This window comes from Amblyomma maculatum, unplaced genomic scaffold (genome assembly GCF_055883805.1).
Source record: "Amblyomma maculatum isolate TAMU_Amacu unplaced genomic scaffold, ASM5588380v1 scaffold_15, whole genome shotgun sequence".
Classification (NCBI taxonomy): domain Eukaryota; kingdom Metazoa; phylum Arthropoda; class Arachnida; order Ixodida; family Ixodidae; genus Amblyomma; species Amblyomma maculatum.
Window position 1 is genome coordinate 8,707,073 of NW_028146740.1, and position 26,242 is coordinate 8,733,314.

General features: G+C 46.4%; 1 pseudogene; it reads right to left on the minus strand.

The window, feature by feature from the left end:
- LOC146172009 (transient receptor potential cation channel subfamily M member-like 2) overlaps positions 1-26,242 on the minus strand; it is a 765,506-nt pseudogene that overhangs the window by 281,612 nt on the left and 457,652 nt on the right.

Consider the following 26,242-nt stretch of genomic DNA (forward strand, 5'->3'; position numbering starts at 1 on the left):
TGGTTGCTCAAAGGGGAATTCAAGCCCAGGATGTGCTTTAGGGAATAGAGCCACAATGCTCTCAACCCTGCTCTCTTTGCAATCTTCATATGGCAGGCAAACCAAAAACTCATCGACATATCGAAATGCCTGAGCAACTCCAGCTTCATTCATGTGATTAAAAAGTGTCCTATCGCCCATAGCAAGAAATAGGGCACTCAATATAGGAGCTATTGAAGATTCTATGCAAATTCCATCTTTTTGCTCCAAAACACTTCCCTCAAACTCAACATACAAGGACCGGAGGTGGAGCTTCAACAGATCTAACACCCGATCAGTGCTCATTCCCCTTTCATTCTGAAACTTAACTGCACCATAGACATCTATTGCTTTTTCGACAGCGATGATGGCTAAATGCTATGAAATGTAGTGATACAAATCTTTTGCGTCAACAGAAAAACACTTGATAGGCGCGGCCTGTTGAAGAAATCCAATCTTCGTACCACAAAAACAGACAGTTGGAAGCGAGCGCATCATCTCTGTTAACGTTTTGATTTAATTCTCTTGTGTGTGTAGTGTGTTTGTGTATAACCATGCAGCACCGGAGGTCGTAGGAGTCGTATAGCCAACTAGCCTGCTCGCAAGTACTACTGGGTGCTGCCTAGCCTCTTACAAACACTCCGCTGCTCTGGCAGCATGTGCTGGGTCTGTTTACGCTGACACACACACGCCGCCTCTCTGGTGGCATATTTTGGGTCCTGCCAAGCCTGCTTCTCTGGCGGCATATGCTGCGTCCTGCTTAGGGTGACACATACACTCCGCTTCTCTGGCAGCATATGATAGGTTCTGCTTAGCCTGGTGCATACATTCCGTATCTCTGGCGCCATATGCAGGGTCGTGCCTAGCCTGACGCATACACGCCGTTTTTCTGGCGGCATACGCTGGGTCTTGCCTAGAGTGACGCCTTATCTCCGCTTCCCTTTGCGGCATATTTTGGGTCCTGACTAGCTCGACACATATAATCGGCCTCTCTGCTGCCTTATGCTGGGTCCTGCCTAGCCTGACACGTCCACTCAGCTTCTCTGGCAGCATATGCTGGGTCCAGCGCACCTTGAAGCCTACACTCTGCTTCTCTGGCGGCATATGCTGAGTCCTGCCTAGCCTGACACACACTCCGCGTCTTGGGAGGCATATGCTGGGTTCTGCCTAGCCTGACGATAGCATCCGCTTTTCTGGCGCCATATGCTATGTCCTGCCTAGCCTGGTACATCCACACCGCTTCTCTGGCAGCATAGGATGCGTCCTGCGTAGCCTGATGAATACACTCCACTTCCCTTTGCGGGTTATACAGGGTCCTGCATTGCTTGACGCATATACTTGGCCTCTCTGGAGGCTTATACTGGGTCCTGCCTAGCCTGAAATATACACCCGCTCGCTTTTTAGGCGGAATATGCTGGGTTCCGCCTAGTCTGACACATCCACTCCGCTTCTCCGTCAGCATATGCAAGGTCCTGCGCACCCTGAGGAATAAATCATGGAAGATATTATTTCATTTTTAAGACTAATAACACACTAAGCAATTTTCAGCATGGCTTTTGTCATGGCTTCTGTACTCTAACGCAACTAAGTTAATTCGTTCATGGTATCAGCGGTTCTCTCAGTATAAGTTACCAGGTTTATACTATATACATATACTTTGCAAATGACTTGGATACAGTTTTTCACCCAAAACTAATGTTTTAGCATTCCGCTGTACTAAAGAACTCGTGCCTGGTTAATTGGAAATCAGACTTTCTTTCCTAGCGCTCCCAGTACGTACAGCTGAGCTCTACCAATTCATCTTTATTTATAGTCACATCTGGGGTTCACCAGGGCTCTATCCTGGGTCCTCTTCTATTTATATTTATAATAAAAATAGGCCGATCATCGCTTTAGTAAACTGACGCCTTAATGCCGACGGCTGTGTCTTATATCGAACCATTCAATTCAAAGTTGATCATGTTATCCTTAATGCTTCATTCGCTGATTTGTGCGACTGGCCAAATACATTTCAAATAATACCAAAGCACACTACCAGCATCCTTCGTTTTCACATATTTCAGCAAGCTCCTTCATCAGGTGTTCTACCACACGATTTGAAAGCGGGCAAAGTCATTCCGGTTCCAAAGCATGGTCCGTCATCTTTACGTCATAATTACCGGCCCACACAAATCACGAGAATTCCTTCAAAGCTTATGGAGCATGTTATATTTTCATATTCTCACGTGGGGGTGACCAGGGTCGATGACACAAATGAAGAGTTGGTGATTGCACTGAAGAAGCTTTTTATTGGGCTGACTTCTGCCCGCAAAAGAACTAAGCAACTCGGCGGCGGCGATAGCAATAAACGTGCTCGTCGATCGTCGAACAAAGAATGCCCGTCGCACTCCTCAACGCTCAATTTAAAGTATTACAAGCACTAGCTGGAACAGTGTAGAAAGACACGAGTGGCCGGAATCTTCGAGACAGATCTCGGTGCATCTTGCGCTGCAACAAAACTGATAAAAGTGCGTCTCGCGACATCGAGCATTAACAAACAAAGAATACAGAACTGATACGCGATCTAGAATCAGAGTAATAAGGCCGCATGCCGGCGGCTGTAAAAAAAAACAAAATACCGTTTTGAAGGTTTCGCGGCAATATATTATGAAATTCCTTGTATTCGTCAATTTTTCCATCCTAGTCAACATCACTCAATTTGCACTGTTCATAACGACTTAGGTTTCAGTATTGATCTTAAAATTCCAGTTGATGGGTTGCTTTTACATTTCGAAAAGTCTTTCAACAAGGTTCCTCATAAATGGCTTTTGCTAACACTTGCTCGTTTTAAACCTAACAATTATGTGTTTGCTTGAATTCAGAATTTTCTTACAAAACGGCAACAGTTCGTCCTGGCAATTAAAAGTTCTCCTGCGCCGGTTACACCTGGGGTGCACCAGGGCACTGTCCTTGGTTCCCTTGTTTTCCTTATTTACATAAATGACCTACTATGAAACCTCCGCCTTAAGGACCGAATGTTTGCCGACGACTGCGTTATCTATCGCTCGTTAACAAGTAGTAATGACCTCCAAGTTCTTCCATTTCAATTTGACTTTGAAGGAGTAATAAGTTGGTTTAACAAATGACTAATGTCCTCAAACACGACAAAAACATCAGTATTATATTTTCAATAACGTCACTGCCTTTTCAAAATACTTAATCCCAGAAATCACTTGCGTATCAATATATAATTATTTAGGTATTAATCTAAGAGGCGATCTAAACTCCCCCCATCACGTAACGCAGATTACTAACGAAGCAAATCGTCTGGTCGTATATTTTAGGCGAACACTGCGCTTAGCACCTCAATCAGTGAAATTACTGGCTTAATATATTTCCGTCCAACAGGTGAATATGCCAGTGCTGTTTGGGACCCTCCGCAATGTACAATACTAACATTCTCGAAGCAATACAAATGGAGCAGCAAGGTTTATCCTCTTATCATGTAAGTGTCACGGAACTAAAACGCACTGCTGACCTTACGAACTTAGCAATCTGTCGTAACATCGCAAGACTGCCTTTTTCACAAGATTTATCATCATCCCCTCGTAATGTTTATCACCATCCCTGCCGATTGCACACCCATTCGCACCGGTCACGAGAAGACCGTCTATCCTCCAACCGGCCGGACTTCTGCGCATCTGTTCATTTTTTGTTCGCACCGCAAAAAGACTGGAACGACTTGTCCAACACCGTTGTACTTCATACCGACCCATTCTCCTTCAAATAATCCATAGAAAGTTTGTGTACCTAAACTCATTTCCTCATTTAATAATCCTGGAATGGGGCCTTTGAGGCATTAATAAATAAATAAAATGAATATTACTTTTTTAAAACCGTCTGTGTGTTATTTTTACGCCGCTCGTGCCCTTCCTTCTTCTCATACTCATATAATATGGTCAACGTACACAGAGTGTACGAATACAAGTGCCTCGGTCTTTTGCTAACAAACGAAATGTATTAGTCACAACACATTGATGTCATTTGTACTAAGGCCCTTAAAATATTAGGACACATACATCGCACTTTGTGCGTTGGTCCTGATGACACCAAGTTACTACATATAAAACACTCATTCGCCCCATCCTTGAGTACGTTTGTGTTGTGTGGAATCCTTGTAAACTGTGTGACATTAACAAACATGAATCTGTACAGAAGGCATACATTTGTTTGCAGGCGATTCGATATGGATTTTTCTCCGTCTTCCTTTTTTCCACAACCACGCCTTAATACACTACTTGCCGCAAATCTTCCTATTAAGTGCGTTAATTCATGTACAGTTTAGATAACACATTTCGCTTTTTTCTCAACATAATTATATCATATGCTGGGTCCTTCCTAGCCTGTCACATACACCCCGCTTCTCTGGCGGTATGCGCTGGATCCTGCCTAGCCTGACACATCCACTCCGTTTCTTCGGCAGCAAATGCTGAGTCCTGCGTAGCTTGACGCATACACTCCGCTTCCCATTGCGGCATATGGAGGGCCCTGCCTAGCTGGACACATACACTCGGCCTCTCTGGTGGCTTATGCTAGATCGTGCCTTGCCTGATACATACACTAAGCTTCTCTGGCATCATATGCTGGGTTCTGCCTAGCGTAACACATACACTGTTCTTTGGCATCATATGCTGAGTCCTGCCCAGCCTGGCACACACACTCCGCTTCTTTAACGGGATGTTCTGGGTCCTGTCATACACTTTGCTTCTTTGGCGTCATATGATGGGTCCTGCCTAGTCTAAGACATACACTCCGCTTCTCTGGCGGCATATGCTGGGTCCTGCCTAGCCTGACACACACCCTCCGTGTTTTTGGCGGCACATGTTAGGATCTGCCTAGCCTGATGCATACTTTTCGCTTCTTTGGCGGCATATGCTGGTTCTACCTAGCGTGGCACATACACACCGCTTCTTTGGCAGCATATGCTGGGTCTTGCCTAGCCTGACACATACACGCCGTTCTTTGGCGTCATATGCTGGGTCCTGCCTAGCCTGGCACATACCTTCCGCTTCTCTGGCGGAATATGTTGGGTCCTGACATACACACTACGCTTCTCTGGTGGAATATGCCGGGTTCTGCCTAGCCTGACACATATGCTGCGGTTTTCTGGCTTCATATGCTCGGTCCTGCCTAGAATGAGAGATATGATCGGCTTCTTTGGTGTCATAAGTTGGGTCCTGCCAAGCCTGACACTCTGCTACTCTAGCGGCTTACGTGTCGTCCTGCCTAGCTTGACATACACTCCGCTTCTTCGGCGGCGTATGCTTTGTCCTGCCTAGCCTAATACATACACTCCGCTTCTCTGGAGGCATGTGCTCGGTGCCGCCTAGCCTCACATATACACCCCGCTTCTCTAACGGATGCTGGGTCCTCTCTAGCCTGGTGCTTACACTCTGCATCCTGGGGGACAGCTGCAGGGCTCTGCCTACAACGCTGTTGAATAATACGGTTTTTGTTATTTTCGTTGAGCTGTTCTTCTGGTGTCTACTTTCCATGGTCTACCCATGGTACCCTGGATTTAAGTGAATAAGTTTCAGTACCGTTCTTCCAGGTGTATATGAAAGCGCGGTGACGTCACTACGCGATTTTTATGCGGCGGGTACTTTTCTGCTCGAAGTAGCTTACGCAACCGCGATGTTTAACTGGAAACACACACTGGGAGTGCGAACGTGCTTCGCACTGTTTGCGGGCGCCGTTATGATCCATTATGCGGTTTGCATTTCTCACGAGCTCTTCGATTGATGTAAACCCCTCTGAAGGCCTGAAGTTTTTTAGCTTACAAAAACTGCAGAAAAAGTTACTTGCACGGTAAAGGCATGCAGCTTAGTTGTAAAATCTTGCCATCATTGTCACACAAGCATTTCTTGTTTTTCCGGCACACGCCTCGGTTAGTTTGTTTTCTGGAGAAACAGTTTATATTTTGTCGCCGGCAGGCGACGAATGGCTGTTACTTCATTCTCCGAAACCGGTGGCAGCTTAGTTGCCAGGTCAGCTCATTCATTTTGGTGATCAGGCATTTCATTTTGTTTTAGTAATTTCATGTTTTTATAGGTTCAATTGTCGGCTCCTCCATTAAGTATTATCAACAGCAGCTTTCTAGTTAATGCAATGTCCTGACCCTAAGGTTCAATTTTTTGGACTGTTAGCTTTACATCCCGGACCTCCTCGTCGTCCTTCTCTGTTCGTGCCACAATACCATCATGCTCATCTAGCATGAATAGCAGTGTCTCCCATGTTCAACCACTTATTTTAACTGATGTAGGCAACCAAGCTTATTACTTTTTGTTTTCAGCTATGCGTACACATCCACATATCTGTACCATTGCTCGCTTTTATATCAGATTGTGGTTTGGTACGCCGACATGCGATGCAATGCCAATTTTCGCGTTACACGCCTCCTTTGGACTTTTGTGTCTTGTCTAAAATTGCTGCACATTTGCTAGTATGATATATGCATCAGTAGCCACTGCAAGCAACTAATATAATAGATGATGTACATTCTACGCATATTCAAAAGCGCGGCAGCTGCAGTAGGGGCACTGCGCAGTTCAGTGCCTGCACATGTTGCTAGCCGGAATAAGTGAAACTTACCATATTCTAAGGCGAATATTATTATTTTCATGTGCATTAGTTATAAAAGGGCATTAGTTATGACATGTATTGCAACGGTGCCTGTTAAAGCAAGCAGGTTGACAAGCACGTGCAAAATGGATTTTGCACGTGTACTCTGAGTTCGTAACGAACACGCTGACATTAACAGCCACACCAGGACTCTTTTTATTTACCTGCGAAAGGAACTGGGGAGCGGTCAGAAAACAAATTTATGATTACTCTGAAAACATGAAGGTCGCATTTCCGCTGCTGTTGCACATTGTGAAATATGCTGTCACGCGTGGTTTTCGATACTTTCTTCCAGCCACTCATGTTATATCCTCCGAGAAAAGAGCATGGACTCATGATACATCTAAAAAAAGACTGTCTTCCTCATGATGCACACGATATGCAGAAAGCGTCCTCTATTTTTCCACCTAGTAGACTGAAGAAACATTGCATCTATTTCCATGCAATATCCTTCATCTATATATATAAAAAGTGCACCAATGCAAGGCGTATAAACGCAAGTTGGCATCCGAGCCCAACCGGCGCAGCAGCAGCCCGTTCTGCTGTAACGGGAGTTCTGAACGTCAAAAAGGCAGCCTAGGGCTTTATTCCGGGCACCCTACGTGCGCTATATATCGTGGGGACTGGAAACTGCTCCCTGCAAAAGGTCCAAAGAAATGGCTATAAGAAAAAAGTGAGCCGAAGCCGAGACAGCAATCGATTGTCGAGCATTAGATGTAGAAATGTAATTTGTTTTTGTTGTTGATGTATAAAGTGGGCTTGCAATGCTGCAACCGACTTTGTTTACATTCGGATCAGATTGTGCCCGGTCACTTCGTTATATTCGAAATAGATGCTATAAGCCAAATTTAGATAAAAATGTGTACAGCGCAAAACGACAAATCGTTTGACACCAGCCGCAATTTCCTGCACTGCGACAATCGGTTCGGCCGCAACAATCGCTTAAAGACCAGATAGGCGGAAGGCCTTGTTGGTGTTAGTGATCCGCTTAAACTAGGCTCCGACTCAACTAGGCATTTGGTGCTCCGTGACTAGCCGACTCGTTTCACTATCCGAACCTTCAGCGCCAAACAGATGACTCACAACTTTTATACAAATGGTGGTAATAAGGGACCCAACCTAGATGCCTGCGAGACTGGGCTATGTATCATCATCATCGTCAGCCGAACTATACCCACTGTAGGGCGAAGGGCTTTTCATATTCCTCCAATTAACCTGGTTCTGTGCTAGCTGCATCCACTTGACGTCTGCAAATTTCTTAACCTCTGCTACTCACCTAAATTTCTGCCGGCCCCTTCTGCGCTTTCCTTCCACTGGAATTCAGTTTGTTACTCTTAGAGACCATCGGATATCCTCTCTTCGTCCATGCCCTGCGATTCCCATTTCTTCCTGATTTTGACTAGAATATCAATAACTTGTGTATATTTCTGACCCACTCTGCACGCTTCCTATCCCTTAACGTTACAACACTATTTTTTGTTCCGTAACCTCGTGCGTTGTAAACTTAAGTAGAACCCTTTTCGTTAACCTCCATGTTTCAACCCATTAGGAGAGTACAGGTAGGATGCAACTGTTATACACTTTTTTCTTGAGTGGTACCAATGAGCAGCTAGTCATATGCGAGTACCTTGTATATGCGCGTAATCCCAATTTATTTAATATTACAGCGAAACAAACGTGTAGGTCTGAATTTCTGTGCTCGAACACCATCGCACTACGCACCCTTCTTTCTATGCAGCTGTCGTGTAGTGACAAATATACGGTCACAATTACCTGGTATCGTTCCATTTTGGTCGCACGGTATGGTGCCAACTAAGTCACATGGTACGGTACCACTTAGGTTGTGTGATAGATATACGGAGCTTTCATTTGACCGTCACAATAGTTTGCAATTTAATGATATGACCTTGGATTGTGGAAAATGAGACCTTGAGAACACTAGTCCAGCTCACATTCTGAATTCTTGCATCTTTACCATGGATGTCCTGGAAACAGGGCACACACACCTTGAGCCACAGAGGCACGCTGAAAAATCCCCAGGTGATGTCGCGTACGCTGATGCAGCCGAGGAACTGGTTGGTCAGCCATTTCTGACAGCATGGGTGCGAGAGGAATTTGCGGTTCCTCCCGTCAGCGGCAATATCCACCGCTGTCTTGTACTTCCATTCCATACTTTGTACACTGAGGATGTCATATGCGCGGCAAGTTGACTCCAGATAGCACAGGTTGAGCACGCCAGTCGCCATTGCCGCGAACTGCCTGCATGAACGGGAGCAGCACGGGCATATATATATATATATATATTTGTGTGCACTTTACTGCATGTTATTTGAGGTATAGATAGCACAGAAGGGGACAGTAACTGCCAGGGGGACCTCTTGTTATAAGGCTGACGAAAAAAATTATTACACCAGGCAGAATGTATAATTATATTAGGGGCGAGAATACCAAAATGTTTTTCTATACATGAATAGCAGTACTATAATAATTCTAGCATGAAAGCGCAAAGACAGGCCAACTTATAAAGCGAACATCCCTATGATAGCGAGTGATACCGTAAGAAATGCTTCACATCGCGTGAGTATTAAAAAGAAGTGCCATTTTCGAATTCCATTCCTAATACTTAAATGAGAAACGAAAACTGCGCGATTTTAAAAATGACCTTCGGCACTGGCGACTCCTGCCTTCGGAAACAGCACAAAGAGCTCTGAGCACTGAAGAGCGCTTCGAATCTCTGCAGAAGGCGTGACGGTTGACGATGACCGGAAACACCATCACAAGGATGAAAATCTGATATAGTTGGTTCCACATTCCTATAGATGCAGAGCCGCTCGAAAGAGACGAAAGGAGAGGACACACGACAAGTGCTGTTGAGTGTCTTCTTTCGTTCCGTTTCGTGCTCTTCACCGTCCTCGCGTTCACAATCGCTATTCCCAATGTTTGAATCCGCCGTAGCATAATGAGTAAACTGCAAGGCACGTAACCTTGAAAAACAGGTCAAAAGCGCTGAATACATGAAAAAAATTCTGAGAGCACTGCAGAATCTGCTGTGGAGAAATGTCGAACCCTGAGCGTTGCGCGCGTCCCTTTTTGAACACAACCAGCACAAAATTCGTGAAAATTCCCCTGGCGTTCTATAATTGGTTTAAAGGAAAGGAAAGGCGTAGTGAGTGAGAGAATGAATCAACTTTATTGTCCGATGGAAAAGCCTCTTTCATACCCCACATAATGCAGCAGGTCGTAACCAAGTACAACCCCCTCACCGCGGGTGCGAAGCGTATCGGAAATACGACGACAGTCATCGTAGTATTCAACGGTATCAAGGTTCCTAAGTATGTGCGATACGGATCCACGCTGTACCCGTGCAGTCTCTACAAGAAGCAATAGAAGTTGCAAGGTATGCGGCAAAGCGGCCACAGGCGCGACGTGTGTCCTACACCAAACGCACGTGTGTGCCTTGCATGCAGGTGTTTCTAATCCAAGAGAGGGCCACACATGTGTCCCCAAATGCAAGCTCTGCGGTGAGCTACACCCCACCGGGGACCGCGTCTGCAAAGCCAAATACAAAGTTCCATACGTCGTGCGGCGACGGCGATGGGAACGCCGTAACGCCGAGGAACAGCAAAAGGAAGCAGTCGAACGCAATAACGCTGAAGAACATCACAAGCAAGCACTCGACTCAAGCTCGTTTCCAAGTCTCGGACGCTCTCACTCGCGCAGTGCTTCCCGTACCGGATCCCGAAGAGCGTCGCGCAGCGCGTCGCGTGGCCGTGACTCATCTCACAGGAACAGACGCGACGCTAAGCGTTCGCGCTCCCGTGACAGAATCAGTAGGGCGGACAGCCTTGTCCTGTCCTCTTCTTCCCTGTGTTTCGTCCTTTGGCTGGTTAAATATGAACCCTCACCAACTTGCCCAGTCGTCAACCTTGTTGAATGAAAATTCCAATTCATTTTCTGTATTAAAAGACTCTCCCAGGCGATGAGGGATAGATTTTAACGGTCACACAAGGAAGCGAATAAAACATCACTCAGGTCCTTGCTGCGTGCGTAGATTTGCGACAATTTAATTTTTATTCTTATTCTGCCGTTCTCTAAGCATTCATGGGGCCGTACATCACATTGTACTTAGACCTCAAGTTTTTTCTCCTGCTATTGCCACTGTTTTATTTTCCAAGTCATGAAACCACGGGTTCCCAGCACTGAGAAATCCATCCCCAAGAAAACATCCTTTCATTTTTTGCCCTGCTCGTCTGCCTCGACAACATTTCTTCCTTTCGGGGCAAAACCTACATATGCTGTCAGTGATGCGTGTCATGCCCAGCTGAAGAGAAGTCATGTCAAAGCGTTTGCTTGTGAATTGGAGCTAACGTTGAACCATTGTTCACCTTTCGTTGACATTGCGTACGATCTTCTGCTGAAAGTTATATCTGATCAACATAATTCTAATTATTTCATTCTGCTATTCATGAAACCCCTGAGCGTTTGTTTCCTGTGATTTCAAGTGCTTTAGCAGCAGCTAACATAAACTTCTGAGCAGATATGGGGTCGCGTAAATACTAAGCACTATACCTCTCAGTATCGACGCAATGGAGGAAACGTTTGTCCCACATGTACAAGAGCTCTTGTAATGTAGTTAATCGCTGCCTGAGACTGAATCAGTATGATTGCCCCAAGCAAACCAAAAAACTGCAGTGTGGTTGCACTCAAGTGCCCAGCACGTTTGCCTCCCCTTTTAGACAGTCGTGTCGAGCAGCCATCAAGAACATCAACCACGAAAAAACTTGGGTGCTCTGGCCGGACAACGACTTCAAGCAGTCCAGCCATCGAATAGCTCAGCCACCAAGCAAGTTTGGCACCCTTGTCGGGCTGCGATGTCGATGAGAAAAGCAATCAGGTTGAAAGAACACCGTCCAGAATACAGGGTCTGTCCTGAAAGTAACAAAACTAGTTTGGCATTTTGCGCGTATCAGTGCAATTGGGAAGCTGGTTTCTTGAAATAATGGGGGAACCTTCTACTTCACAGTGTGAAGAGTTCAATTGGTGTCGAACAGGCCAAGAGTGGACGGGCTGGAGCGTGTAAATCCGTTTCGTAACGGCGTCGAGGAAACTGAAGCAAGCGTCGGAACTGCGACGCGCGGCGAAATTTTTGTTGGTTGGTTTGTGGGGTTTAACGTCCCAAAGCAACTCAGGCTATGAGAGACGCCGTAGTGGAGGACTCCGGAAATTTTGACCACCTGGGGTTCTTTAACGTGCACTGACATCGCACAGCACACGGGCGCTTTTGCTTTTCGCCTCCATCGAAAAGCGGCCGCCGAGGCCGGGATTCGATCCCGCATCCTTGGGAACAGTAGTCGAGCGCCGTAACCACTGCGCCACCCCGGCGGGGTGGCGAAATTTTAAAATTAACTTGCCAAGTCGCCAGCGGAAAATTCTTTCTAATCAAGGTAATAATGCGATGTGCTGACTGCGAGTGTTCAAGGGGCACAAAAAATTTGCAGATGGCCGTAAAGCCGTCTAGCCCAGCTACGCTCCGGGTGCGCGTCGACGACGTCTACGCACGCCGATAACGATAGTGTGAGTGTTTTACTGAAAACTGATCTGGGTATAAGTGTCGTGATCACTTTATTATCTCTAACTATTCCACAGTTATACGGATACTTATAAGCATATCTGCTTTTGGTAAGACACCCACACTATTGTTATCGGCGTCCATAGCCGCCGATGAGCACCCAGATCACTGATGGGCTGGAAGTCTTCACGGCCGTCTGTAAATGCTTTCTGCCCTTTGAACAGTCGCACTCAGCACATCGCATCATTGCCTTCTTTAGGATAGCTGACTCAGTAGGTGACTTCCCGAGTTTATTGCCAAACTTCGCGTATCGCTGTTCCGACGTTTGATTCAGTTTGCTCGACGCAGCTACGAAACAGCGCTACACTCTCAAGCCTGTCTACTCGTTTCATCTGTTCGAAGTCAACTGAACTCGTCCCGCTGTGAAGCTGAAGGGTCCCCCACAATTCCAAGAAAGCGGTTTTTCATCGCGCTGTACCCGGACAACGCCGCGACCTGTCTCCTCACCTTCAGGACAGACCCTGTACGTGGAACAGTGTTTAAATTAAATATATGTTCCACATACAACCATCACCATTTAACGAGAACATTGTCCACATGTACAGTCTACTTTTATCTGGAGCAATGTCCCACATATTTAAAGGGGCCCACAAACACCTCCCGAGCATTGCTCGCAAACTATCTCAGTCGCTAGGTCATGCTGCGACACACATCTCAACGTAATAAAACACGTGTACGCGCAGCACAGGTCCCGCAACCCTATTCGAAAGTTGGCCCTCTCTTTCCTTCGACTTTTGCGGTCCCCCATCTCATCTGTGCAACGCGTCTACGTACATCCGTTTTCGAATGACTATTGGTCTGCTTCTTTGCGACGTCACGCATCCATAAAACTACCACTTGTGCCAAAATAATTGTAATACGTTTAACTTTTAGTTATCAGGAAAGAAAATTAGAATGTTTTGTACACAGAAACATTTTTTGAAAGCTTTTGTCCTTGCACTTCCGGTCTCACGCGGGCACAGCGGTAACCACAGCGCGATCGCGCGCGGCGACCTCGTTTCAGTTCCCTGCGGGGCGCTTTCCGCCTGTGTATGCTCTCGTTTCTTGTGTCTCCCATGCGAAATGGACTTCAAAATCGGCTTACCGGTCTCCAGCATTAGATCGGTGCCTTAAATGCCGTGCCCCAGTGCACCGCGCCGTGCGTAGTGCAGCAAAACTTCGGAGGCAACCGCTTCGTTCCCGTGTCCACCAAACCAAAATACGCACCTCGGATCGAGTCAAGGCGACAACATACGCTGGTAAGTAACGTGTTTACTAGCCTGAATATAGCGCACAAATAACCGATGGTTTCAAAGGTGCAATGAGATAGTCATTGTTGTAATGTGTCCATACTATGGCGGCTTTTAAAATCCTATCGTCTGAACTGTTGACTTGATTGCATCAAACTCTCTTTGCCATGTATTAAGTTTGTAGCGTATGAACTTTTGTCTTACAGCAAATTAGCTAAGACAACTGTACCTACCTGGCTCGGCCGTGCGCGATGCGCGAACCCGTGGTATCATGTGCCGGCGTTGGCAGCTTTCGGCCCCTGATACTGGCGCAGATTGCGGGTTCGCTTTTTACGCAGCAGCAACGAATTAAGCACCCTTACCTAACTTACTGCGAGCAAATAAAAGTTACCGCAATATGGAAGCTGCGTGTGCAGCTTCACCACAAACGACTGAGCGGTTGAGCCGGAGAGATACAAGGCGCCGCGTTAAACACGTATTAGGATTCGCATGCTTTATCTGCCCCTTGCAAGGTTTCAAATGACGTGCAGTGATGAGGAGGCACCAAAGAAACAAAAAAAAAACAACTTTATATAGAGGGAAGGTGTTGCGCTCATCAACGCGACATGCCACACCGCCGGTTTCTGGACAGGCGCCTGCTCGTCGAGAGCGCAGCTGCGGTGCTTGCACTTGGGAGCCGGCGCGCGGTGCGTTACGTTTCGTTCATATCCCGTGACCCTGGATCGCGGAATTCCTGGCTGGCGCGGATTTCAAGTCGCCGACGCAACGCCGCCCGCAAGACGACTCCGGCTGTCCCTCGTCGGCAAGGCAAGCAGCACTATTCCGAACCGCAGATCATTCACGGTGTGTCGAGGTGTGTTTGTGTGTGCGCGCGCGTTGGGCTCTTGTGTAAAGGAGCAGCGGAGGCCAGGAAGCTCATTCCCACGGGACTCCGGCTGTCTGGCAAGGACGCACGTGACGACGGCTGAGGATTCGAACTCCATGGAATGTGCACGCGTGATGTTGTGCGTACAGGAACGGGTGTGAGGAGGAACTATGCTGGAGCATATTGGTCCCGCCCAGAGAGTTTACTTCGTCCCTATTGGCTTAACGATATGGTATTTGTGTAGCGAGCCTATTTAACGAGCTGTCAGGGGTGATTTCGGGGGGAAGAGACCAGTTGCAATAAACATGATGTAAACCTGGTTCGACTCCGAGTAGCTCTCCAAGGTGCTCAGCAGATACACCTCAACAGACCGCCGGTCAGCGCAACCGAGCACGGCGGGTAAGAGGAGAACCCTTTCGAATGCCAGCAGCTGAACAGACCGTCGCCCTCTGGACGAGCACGGCGGGTGACAGCTTGGAAAGCGGCTTCGAAACATAACTGGCGCAGTCGACAGGATCTGCTGTGGCAGAACTGGAGTCTACGGGAACGACGACGGTGACACTACGAGCCTCGCCAACGACGACGCCTGACCGTGACAACCGCTTGGAAAGCCAATTCATGAAGACGCTCCCAGCTTCTTGAATCCGGCGCAAGGGGACCTACCCCAAGGGACACCAGCGGCAGTCAGGCGGGTACCCCTTTGGCATCTGCGGACGCATGCTATGCGAAAGCCCTGGATTTTGAGGAGCGATTGCGCTAAGGAAGGAGGAAAAATGGCAGAGGGGCATCAGAGTGAGGAGTTGGCAGCCGCCGGCAAGGCAGGCGAAGACGAGGTAGACTCTACACTGGAGGCTACGACAGAGCAGTTGGCACTACTGCAATTGCAACTAAAGATTGTAGAGGCCCAGAAAGAGAATCAAAAATTAATTCTAGAAACAGAGCGATTGCGCTATGGACAGAGCGCGGAGCTTAGCGATAGCGGCAGCACCGTCGCGGCGAATGCTGGAACAGATGAAGATAGAAGGCTAAAATACGCGAGCCTATTGAAAGGCGTCCTGGCACCTATGCCGAATCAAGAGCAATTAGTGCCTGGATGGTTTGAGGAGGTGGAGGCGCCCTTATGGTCGTACGACGTCCCGACCGAGTGGTGGGCCTGACTGGTATTACCGAGGCTGAGCGAAAGGGCGCGAGGGCTCCTCGTACGGTTATCAGCAGACGAGAGGAAAAACTTCGCTTCTTTGAAAGACAAAATTCTTCGCGGACTGCGACTGTCAGCCGGAGAATACAAAAGATTATTCTCGTCAAGCAGCAAAGAAATAGGAGAAACCTGGGAACAGTTTTCCGTACGACTGGAAAATTATCTCGACTACTACCTAGACAGCTGTAAAGTGCGCACCATCGAGGTGTTCAAACAGCTGATGGTGACAGACCGAATGAAGGAATGCCTTAGCGCCGATGCAAGAGCACATGTTGCCTTGAGTTAGAAAGGAGGTTTTCTCAAACCTAGTGACCTCATAGAGCTCGCAGAGAACTTCGAAGAAAGTCGGAGGTGTAGGTCAGCGGTAAGATAGCTGCGTCCGCAACGGCAAACCACCATGCCGAAAAGCGATCCGCTACGTCATCTCAATTGGAAGGCAGCACGGGTGAGAGGCGTCCCGAGCGACAGTGCTAAAAATATCACGAAAGAGGCCACTTTGCAATAGAATGCCCGAGAAAAGAAACGGCCTTAACAAAAGATGGAAGTAGCAGTTGCAGGGACGAGAGGCAGGTTGTTGCTCGAGTGGAAATTCCAGTTAGCGAGGAGATGGCGACCGGGAGTGTCAGGCGACAGAACGAGGCAGGCGACAAACGTATTGTCACAATAGAGAGCACGGGTCAGCAGCGCAGAGCCTTGGTTGATTCGGGTGCCGATGTGACTGTCTTTCGTAAGTCACTTTGCCGCGAGTATGAAAGCGTGAATCCTGCAAAGGTCAGCGATATCCAGGAAATTCCCCCGCCACAGACGAAGCGGCAGCTGAGGAGTTTTCTCGGGTTGGCAAACTACTATAGACAGTATGTCCCTGACTACTCGCGTATTGTTCTCCCGTTGACTTACCTGACGAAAAGGAGGACCCCTCATCGGCTATCTTGGGACAGCGAGGCACAGAATGCGTTCGAGAGCATTAAAGAGTGTTTAGGACGCGCAACATCGCTGTATGCACCAGATCCTAGTAAGGAGTTTATACTATCCACCGATGCCTCCGACTACGCCGTAGGAGCAGGTTTCGCACAGTGCGACGAGGAGGGGAACGAACGCCCGATCGCATTTCTAAGCAAGAAGCTCAGTCCGACGCAGACTCGGTGGGCCACAATCGCGAAGGAAGCCTACGCAATCATATGGGCACTGAGTAAGCTCAAGGCCTGGCTATTTGGTGCACAGGTGCGTGTGGTAACGGACCACAACCCCCTTAAGTACCTTACGCTTACCAGCCCGCATAGTGCCAAGCTAACTCGCCGGGCTCTCGCTCTCCAAAGGTTCAATCTTACAATCGAACATAAAAGGGGCACTCAAAATGCCAACGCGGATGCTATGTCAAGGCTGGTGGCGGCCAACTAAATGGATAATTAGCGCATCGAGGCAAAGGTAAGTGGCTTAGGAACGTTTTGGGCTTTGTCATTGCGTGTGGGCGCGTATGGCGGGGGTATTGAACCTGACGCCAGCCGTGTCGCGTTGTTCGCTTGTGTGTTGTGTGTGGCTGCAGTATAAAGACTTATGCAGCACACTTAGTGGGGAGGTGTAGTTGCGCTCATCAACGCGACATACCACACCGCCGGCTTCTGGACTGGCGCCTGCTCGTCGAGAGCGCAGCTGCAGTGCTTGCACTTGAGAGCCGGCGCACAGTGCGTGACTTTTCGTTCATTTCTCGTGACCCTGGATCGCGGAATGCCTGGCTGGCGCGGATTTCAAGTCGCCGACGCAACGCCGCCCGCAAGACGACTCCGGATGTCCCGCGTCGGCAAGGCGAGCAGCACTATTCCGAACCGCAGATCATCCACGGTGTGTGGAGGTGTGTGTTTGTGTGTGTGCACGCGCTGGGCTCTTGTGTAAAGGAGCAGCGGAGGCCAGGAAGCTCATTCCCAAGGGACTCGAGCTGTCCGGCAAGGACGCACGTGACTACGGCTGCGGATTTGAACTCCATGGAATGTACACGCGTGATGTTGTGCGTACAGTACTACGGGTGTGAGGAGGAACTATGCTGGAGCCTATTGGCCCCGCCCAGAGAGTTTACTTCATCCCTATTGGCTTAACGATATGGTCTTCGTGTAGCGAGCCTATTTAACGAGCTGTCAGGGGTGATTTCGGTGGAAGAGACCAGTTGCAATAAACATGCTGTAAACCTGGTTCGACTCCGAGTAGTTCTCCAAGGTGCTCAGCAGATACACCTCAACAGACCGCCGGTCAGCGCAACCGAGCACGGCGGGTGAGAGGAGAACCCTTTCGAATGCCAGCAGCTGAACAGACCGTCGCCCTCTGGACAAGCACGGCGGGTGACAGCTTGGAAAGCGGCTTCGAAACATAACTGAAGGCCTATAGCACTTCTCTTGATAACTCCTACAGCATATTTCATTATGTCCTGAGGAAATAAAGAGTTGATGTTATTAAAAAAAATTTCTCTCCGCGGCGAAGCGCTTGCTTTCTTATTCGCTCAGCAGTATAAGTTACCGCTAAGAAGACAGTATTATTTCGCGCACATAATAATAATCAGCGCAATTACAGTGTTGTCTTGTAAACTGTGTACCTTAACGGATGGGGAACAGTGAGCCTGTGAAAAGAGAGATGTGACATGGTCACTTTGGAGTCGACTCACTTTAATTACTTCCATTTACGTCCAGCTTGGCCTCAAGAAGCTGAATAACTCTGATCAGCCTAATTATTCGCAATCTATGTTTACACACACCCTGAACCCACATTTGCTATACATTTCCTACTTTTTGTTTAAAGCGGCAGCTTTGATGCAATTCTTGAAGAGCCTGCGAGCGGTCGCACGCCATGTGGAGTTGCCGCGATAAGCAAACAGCAGCATGTTTTGTGTGCACTTTTGCTTGGATGCAGCCAGAAGAAAAACACAAGAGACATGTGTACAACAAGACTGCACTCACTCAGACAGAAAAAGTCATATGAAACTGCGTTCCAGCTATGCTTAGTCGCAGCAAATATATTGAAACAATTGTTTTCGCTCCAGCGGCCAATGCTTTGCGGCGCTGATGCCAGTCTGTCTAGCATTTGGGTTAAGTATACTGACAGTTGTACTGTGCAATTGAATAGTCATGATGAAGTACAAATCTGGTGCCTGTGTGCCACAATTAGTTCTTTTGACGGTCTCTCATAGGCATCAGTCATCAGGTGGCGCTCTGAAGCTATGCTTGCAGCTGTCTCTCTGTGTGAAGAGCAATGGGACCGTTTCTCCGCATCCTGGAGGAGCCTCTGGACGTACGCTGCGTGAAATAGTCATCGCGATTACTACAGTTTCCTTAGTTTTTGTGTAATATTATAAGTAGAACAAAATTTTAACTAACAAAAAGTATGCTCCATTTTCACTAGAGTGGCACGGAAGTGTCCTTTTCTTGATATTGCCATTTTCACTTTCCAGCGGTCCTCTCCTTTCCTTTTCTTTGCCTGGAGCTTGGAAGAATTTTCAATGAAGTGAATAACAGCCAGATGTGACCTAAAAAGAAGGTAAATATGAATGAATTTCTCATACTTTGGTAAAAATTGTGTTTCTTGTTGCCTACTAGCACAATTATGCCAAGTTGAGGCTACTATAAGGAACCATTATCCATTATTTTCACACCACTGTAGCAGAGATTGGTTCGGTTTTAGCTTCTATATCCAGCGCCTTTTTATCAAATTAAGAATGTGATGCAATGATCTTCAAGCAGCAAAATGAATGTATGACATGGGCTATACAACAACATATCATGGATCACCCGTGTTCTCCCTGCCGTTGTATTCTAGCGATCATTATTAGTCCAAGTGATCAAGTGAACCTTGAGCATTTTTTCAGTTTCAATACAGTAGCTTCAGGACATTCGAGAAGGTTCTAGAGGGGTCGGAAACTTGCGCTGATAACTTCCAGTTCTTTAAAAACTACCTTTGTCTTGGGACTGCACTAAGATGAGGAGCACAAAAGAGAGACGAGGTGTTTTTTACAGCCAGCCCTCGATGCTTGCCCTCAACTTTTTGTCATTGCAGTGTCTCAGCTCATGTCAATTCTGTCTTTATGTATTCCTGGTGCGCTGTTCTTTATCTAATCCCATCTGCCCATTCTAATATAACAGCAATGACTTTCAATAAGGACCCTTGCGTGGCATGTGCAGTGCGTCTATAGCCTCCTGTAACTTTTTCCATGGAAGGGGATTACAGAATGGCTAGTGCTACCATCCTACCAAATATGTTTTTACCATATTATATGAAGCATCCTTGAATGTCAGAAGCGTGCACTGTAGACTCCTTCAAATGTATGATTACTACCTTTGACATGGCAGTGTTCCAAGTTTCAAAAAGAAAGCTACAAGCTTTCTTTGCGGAAGTTGGGATTGAGTTACGTGGTCGGCACTTTTTTTGCCAGATGTCAGGGTCGACTCCTGTGAATCGCAATTGTAGGGTCTCGTTTTACGTTGCCGGATAACATGAGAGCTCCAGATCAAGCACTGCCCTAAGGAGACTGAAGTCAAGCCCAACTTCCATAAAAAGAAGGCGCCAAATGCGTCCAGTAACACAGCAGCTTCTCCCTCCTCATATTAAAAACAAACAAAAAAAAAATACACACTTGAACCCTTTTTCTCTAAACCTCAGCACTACACCACGAGAAATACTGATTTGAGGTGCTTGGAAGTGGTCACAAAGCAATTTTTGAGCCCTCCACGGCTATTCCATAGCACAATCTAAAAGCGATCTGCTTAGTTGCTAGTTCCAATGGGCTGCTTAGTAAGTTGAACAATCAAAAGCAGCAAAAGAAAATGGAGGAAATGAAGCATAAGCTTTCATAAATGAACTTCTCTTCCTTTTTCGCATTGTGTTCTATTTCCTTTGGCCTCTATTCCTTTTACAATGACAATATTATATACCGTCTTTGCCAAAAGGAACCAGGTGGCGAGTTTCGCTTCTTGGTCGGGCAGCAGAGAATTCGTACCACTTCTGAAGCTGTATATACGTGAAAAGTAAAGACGAGTTCCTGCCCTCACTTATTAACAAGTTGTGATCCTCTGGGAAGCCATGTTGGCTTTAGAATTCAAGCGAGAAGCAAAACATGCAGCCTGGTTGCTTTTGGCAAAGATGGTACTTACATTAAAAGCTTCATGCAAGGATTAATCTTTGCACATGCCATGCAGAAAAGTTGGACTACATAGTCACAATGGAGTGAAAAATAATGTCTTAGTCTTCTCTTTCATTCAACTTACCTTACTTGCATCCCATCATCCGAGTATGCAATTGATTTGGGAGCAAACTAGATGACAAAGTTGTGAAAAGATTCAAGGGAAGATGTTTGGGCTTTGGGAGACAGTTTTAGAGTTTCAATCAAAAATCGGGAGTTCTTCAAAATGGAGTTGCACATGAATTTGTTAAAAATATATATAAATATTTGGCTGATGAGTTGCAGTGTTGGTGTGTGTTCTAGTCAATCGCAGATGCTGAACCTGCTTACAGCTGCTGCATTGCAGCTGAAAACAGTTTTAGCGTCATATTCATAAAAAGACCCCAGGTCTTGTACTACTATATTACTGTGCAAAGAAATCTAAGAGATGTTGTCGAGCAAACATGCTGCACTTTGTCTTCTTTAAAATTGTCAGTATAGGACAGTATGGAAAATCCCATTGTATTTGTGTTGCATACTGGCATGTATAACCAAGCTGCCTCAGTATTTATCTTGCAGTCCCAGCACTCACATTTACGTTATTTTGTTCCTTCACATCATTATGACTTTCTTTCTCGGCTATGTCATATGTGAACTTGCTGTTATGTGCAGATGTGTAGAAAGTTTTTTCAGTGAAGTTCTATTTGCATTACCTATCGCTTTAATTTATCATTGGTTGACAAATGCCACAAATGTAAGCCGTGCACCTTCCAAACAACATCAAAGTGAAAACTACAAAAAAATCCCATACAAAACAGATTACGTCTGCTCATTCATTGCCTGTTTGGAAGGAGCTCATGCAGACATTTGCTGTATGGTCTATCATGGCCATCATGCTTATCGCATATGTGGTTCAACAGGTTGCACCACATGCTGATAATCAGGTCACCATCACCCTGGTCCAGAGCAGCAACATAGTAAACCTGACTTGTGATTGTCTGGATCCATGGTTCTATTGTTTCACAGCCCTTCGACCTGCTCACAGCTTTCAACTTCTTAACTGCAGTATAGAATAATGTTATTACCATGTGTTCACCCTAATTATTAAAGCAAGCAACTGCATGCATATTTTGTAATGTGCCAGGCATCAAAGTAGTGCTTTATGGGCGATTTGCTGCTCTTGCAATATGTCCGGATAGATGGGTGGCGGTTCTTAGGTAGATGAAATTAAAAACTCATTACATAATAATATATGTCAGCAAATGTACCTCTTCCCCAACGGTTTGCAATGATGAAACATTTTGTAATTCAATTGTTTGTATTATATAATGATTAATTTGATTTTTTTTATGTATAGACATGCAAGCAGCACTTAGTTTTCCAAGGGCACTCTTGTTGAGGTTGAAAATAATTTCTCCTAATAATATGTAGAAATTGTCGCCTTTTGGTAAAGACTGCACTGAGGCTCGTTAAGTTGAGGCAAGGCCCCATGCTCGCGCTATTGGGCACTGCAGCTGACTTCACACAGTTAATATAAATTGCAGCTTGCCATTTTTCGCATCGCAGCATTGCCTTACCTCTCCTATTCTTACCTGTTCGCATTGTAGAATATGATCAGTCTGAATGACAACAACGTTCTACGTGCAGTACTTGGCGCTGTAGCCCGGGGAGTCGCAACGCCCATCTCCTGCGAGGTCCACTTCCATTCCATCCAGCTGGCTGATGATCTGCACCCGCTGTTCCTGGAAAAGCTGGGACAAAAATAAATGTGCATTTGTGAGCCACTTGTAACATTACGCCGAACTGTGTCACCCGATCGTTGCACTACTGCATGCACGTGCTGTGTTTTTTTTCTTTAATTACGCAAGCTTGACATAAGGCATATTATAAGAACCCGTGCAAATTATTTCCCGTTATGAACTGGAGAGTCGTGAGTCATTTGGAGAAGTCCTCTTCCCTTGTTGGGGTTTATCTCCCCCTCCCCCCTTTCCGCAGGAATAATCTAGTTGTGTATAACTCTTGTCTATGCTTCTGTCAAAACCAACACTTACGCTTCCGATCGACAGCTGATCGCTTAGGGATAAAGAGGCACAACTTTGAGCGACTAAGCCAGTTCACGCGAGTGATAACGTTTTATTCGCGACCCCCCCCCCCCTCCCCCCTGCTGATGGGTAAAGCTTCTTGGCACTTTATTTTTCGGCTTCCATCTCTTCATTCCTGACAGTGTCCCTCCTTTCTTCTCTTTCTTTGTTCTTTTATCAACCGCCGATCTCGGTTTTCACGTGTTTCTTTTCTGGCCGCCTCGGTTGGTGAACTTGGACGCGGCTCCATCCGCGCGAAATTCCAGGGTGCGCTTTGTGCAAACACCACATGGCATACAAAAAAGGCTACAGGGCGGGAGTCATGCTGCGATAATAATCGGGCACCGAACAGTTTGTTTATTTCCTGTCAGCGCGCGCGTTCGCCGTTTCCCCGCAGTCAGCTGACGCCTAACCGCGGCTGACAAACTACACCACAGCCCACAACTACGCAGTCCCCTTCTCCTCATCTCCCCCCCCCCCATTTTTTTTTCTTTGGAATCGATCGTTATCTTTCACGAAGGGGCATCGTAAAGTCAAACGCAAGAGGAGTCTAAACACGAAGGTTTCAAGGTTCGAGCAAGGTGCACGAGAGAGTTTCCCTCCGCAACGCCCGGAAGACCGCTCTCTGCGATCTCGATTCTGAATTTCTAGACGCTCGCTAACATCTCATACCCTTGCTGCGGTACGGATATTATGGATCTCGAGCTCGAAAAGCGACTTCGGCGAATGAGTACCGAGATGGGACTCGACCCCCATTAGTACACGCCGTTGAAGAATCCGCTGCTGAACCCCGACGGTAGTATACGGCTTATATGGGTGGTACGTGGGGTCCACTAGTGTAACAGTAAAAAATATCAAAATCCCATCGTAAGCTTACCACTGGTTTATTTTGAGAAGTGTAATTCACAGTGATCATGACAAATCTTGCTTATGCATGCCACAACACTGAGCAAGATCGCCTGAGTTAAAAAAACAATCCATACTATACTGTGATAACGCGCCTAAAGCTAATATTATCACAATCTTCATTTTACACTTACCGGCAGTGTTGGAAGAAACAGCGTTGGTACCGCTACCAAATCGCGAACCACATCAGGGTAAAACAAACGTAGATAAACGCTTTCTTCACCGCTGCTGGCTATCCGATGAGCTGTAGCCACTGTTTCCGGAGGTTGGCGTTTTGAGGCACTTGATGCAGAATGTTTTGCTGCCGTCAATAGCAATACCTTCGCAGCCAGGGACTGCACACTGTAACAACCTCCCGCTCATGTCCCGTAACAACAACAATTCAGCGCTTCGATAACTGCCCCCGCGAACTTAGAGAGTTGCCAGTCTAGCCCAGAACTGTCCTGCACCCGTCGCGCACACGACGTAACACAAAATCGAAGGTGAGGTCAACGCCAGGGATGTATAGAGTGGCAACAAAATTTTCGAGTTGTGCCGAAGGGCGATGACGATGAAGCAGACGACGAGAGGCCCCCGGCGGCGCGTCGGCAAGCAAGCGCGCCAAAACGGAAGTTGCGGCGTGCGGCGCTGAGCAAAAAAAGTAAAAGCGCAAATGCGTCAGTTATGACGTGTCAGTGGGCGAGACCCGTGGAGGAGGGCCAGCCTTTGCGCGCACTAAAAAGTTGAACGGATGAGGAAAGCCGCGAAGGCGCCGATATTCAAATTTTGATTCCAAATAAGTCTGCTTCCAAATGTCGCATTTCAAAAATTCTTGCGGGAAGGTTATCTTACATTGACAATCTTTCACATACTAGGCATAGGGAAACTGTATCGCTATAGCTGTTTTGAGCCCCTTTAAGCGGAACGTTTTTCTTTTTAAGTTCCGCTTACTAACTACAACATTATGTGGAACCAGGTTAAGAGTATACTACTATCACTACTACTATTACCACTACCACTGCTACTACAACTACTACTACTACTGCTGCTACTGGTGCTGCTGTAAAAGGGCACTCATGCCGGTGTTTACTTGGGAATACAGAGATAATGTAAGCCCTTTAGCCATACACTGTAAGTAATGTGTGTGAAATTAGAGGTACTTTTAAAAAACAGTTCTGTCCCAGTACATAGAATATCTGTTCTACTTCATTGACAGAAATACGTTCACGAAAAACACCTGTAATTTTCTGTTTTCCAGCCGAACCACTGATTGGAAGGCAAACAATTCGATGTATTTTTCTAATTTCTTCCATTTTTTACCGCAAACTGATTTTTACTTGAATAGTAGGTAAATGCTGAATAAGAAGCGAAATGGTCTGACAACCCCGAAATGCGCTGTCCGACGATCGGCTGCACAACAATTTCGGTTCGAAAGAAGATAACAGGTGGAGCCTCATTCAGGTCCGTTGTTGTTGGCTCCCTGCCCCATGTCTCTTTTCAGTGGAAAGACATTGCGCGGCCAACTTAAATGGGTGCCATGGAGTATTGCCAGCGCAGAGATATTCGTGAGTTCGCAACGCTTTCGCCTTGAAAATGGTGTTCATTGAAGAAATTGGCGCTTAGCGCAAGTTTGTTGTTGTTACAGGCAGATGAGTAAAAAGGATATATTTGCATCACTCCTTTAACTGCGACAGAAAAAGAAAAATAAAAACAAAAAATGCCGTATAACAGGATTTTTTTGTCACATCAGAAAAAATTTCTATAATTTCTAGGCAGAAAAAACTAAAAATCACAAAAAATAAAACAGAAAATAAACAGTCAACATGGCGGAACAGAAAAGTTCTGTCAGGACAGCTGCCAGAAAATTTCTGTATTTTTCAACAAAAATGTTTTAGAGTGTACCTTCCAGCTAACCTGTGCTAACACTACTGCCCCTGCCATCAGTATCACTACTACTACTAGTACTGCCACTATTAATGCTAATACTAATGCTATATCGCTTCTACTACTACTACTGCTATTACTACTGTTACAACTACTACTACTACTACCGCTACACTGCTACTGCTGCAGCGACTGCTACCATTATTAGTACTACTACCAACACTACTAATTTTGGTACTAATACTGGTACTACCACTAATAGCACTACCACTACTACCACAAAATTACTACGACTACTACCACTGCCACTACCATTACTACTACCCCTACAACTACCACTATTACTGCTACCCCTACCCCAACTAACATTTCTACTACTACCACTACTATCTATGACCACCAATACTACTACCACTAGTGCCACTACTACTACTACCGTTACTACCATACCCACCACTACCACTTCTGCTGCTGCTACTACTGCTACTGCTACTACTACTACCAACACTACTGCCATTACTACTTCTACTACCACTACTACTACCACTACTATTACCACCACTGTCGGCGCTACTGCTGTTGCTGAAGTTTGTTTTTGTTGTTGTTTAATGGCTTCTTGTGCTCTGCATTTATGAGATTCGGCTTTACCTACCCTG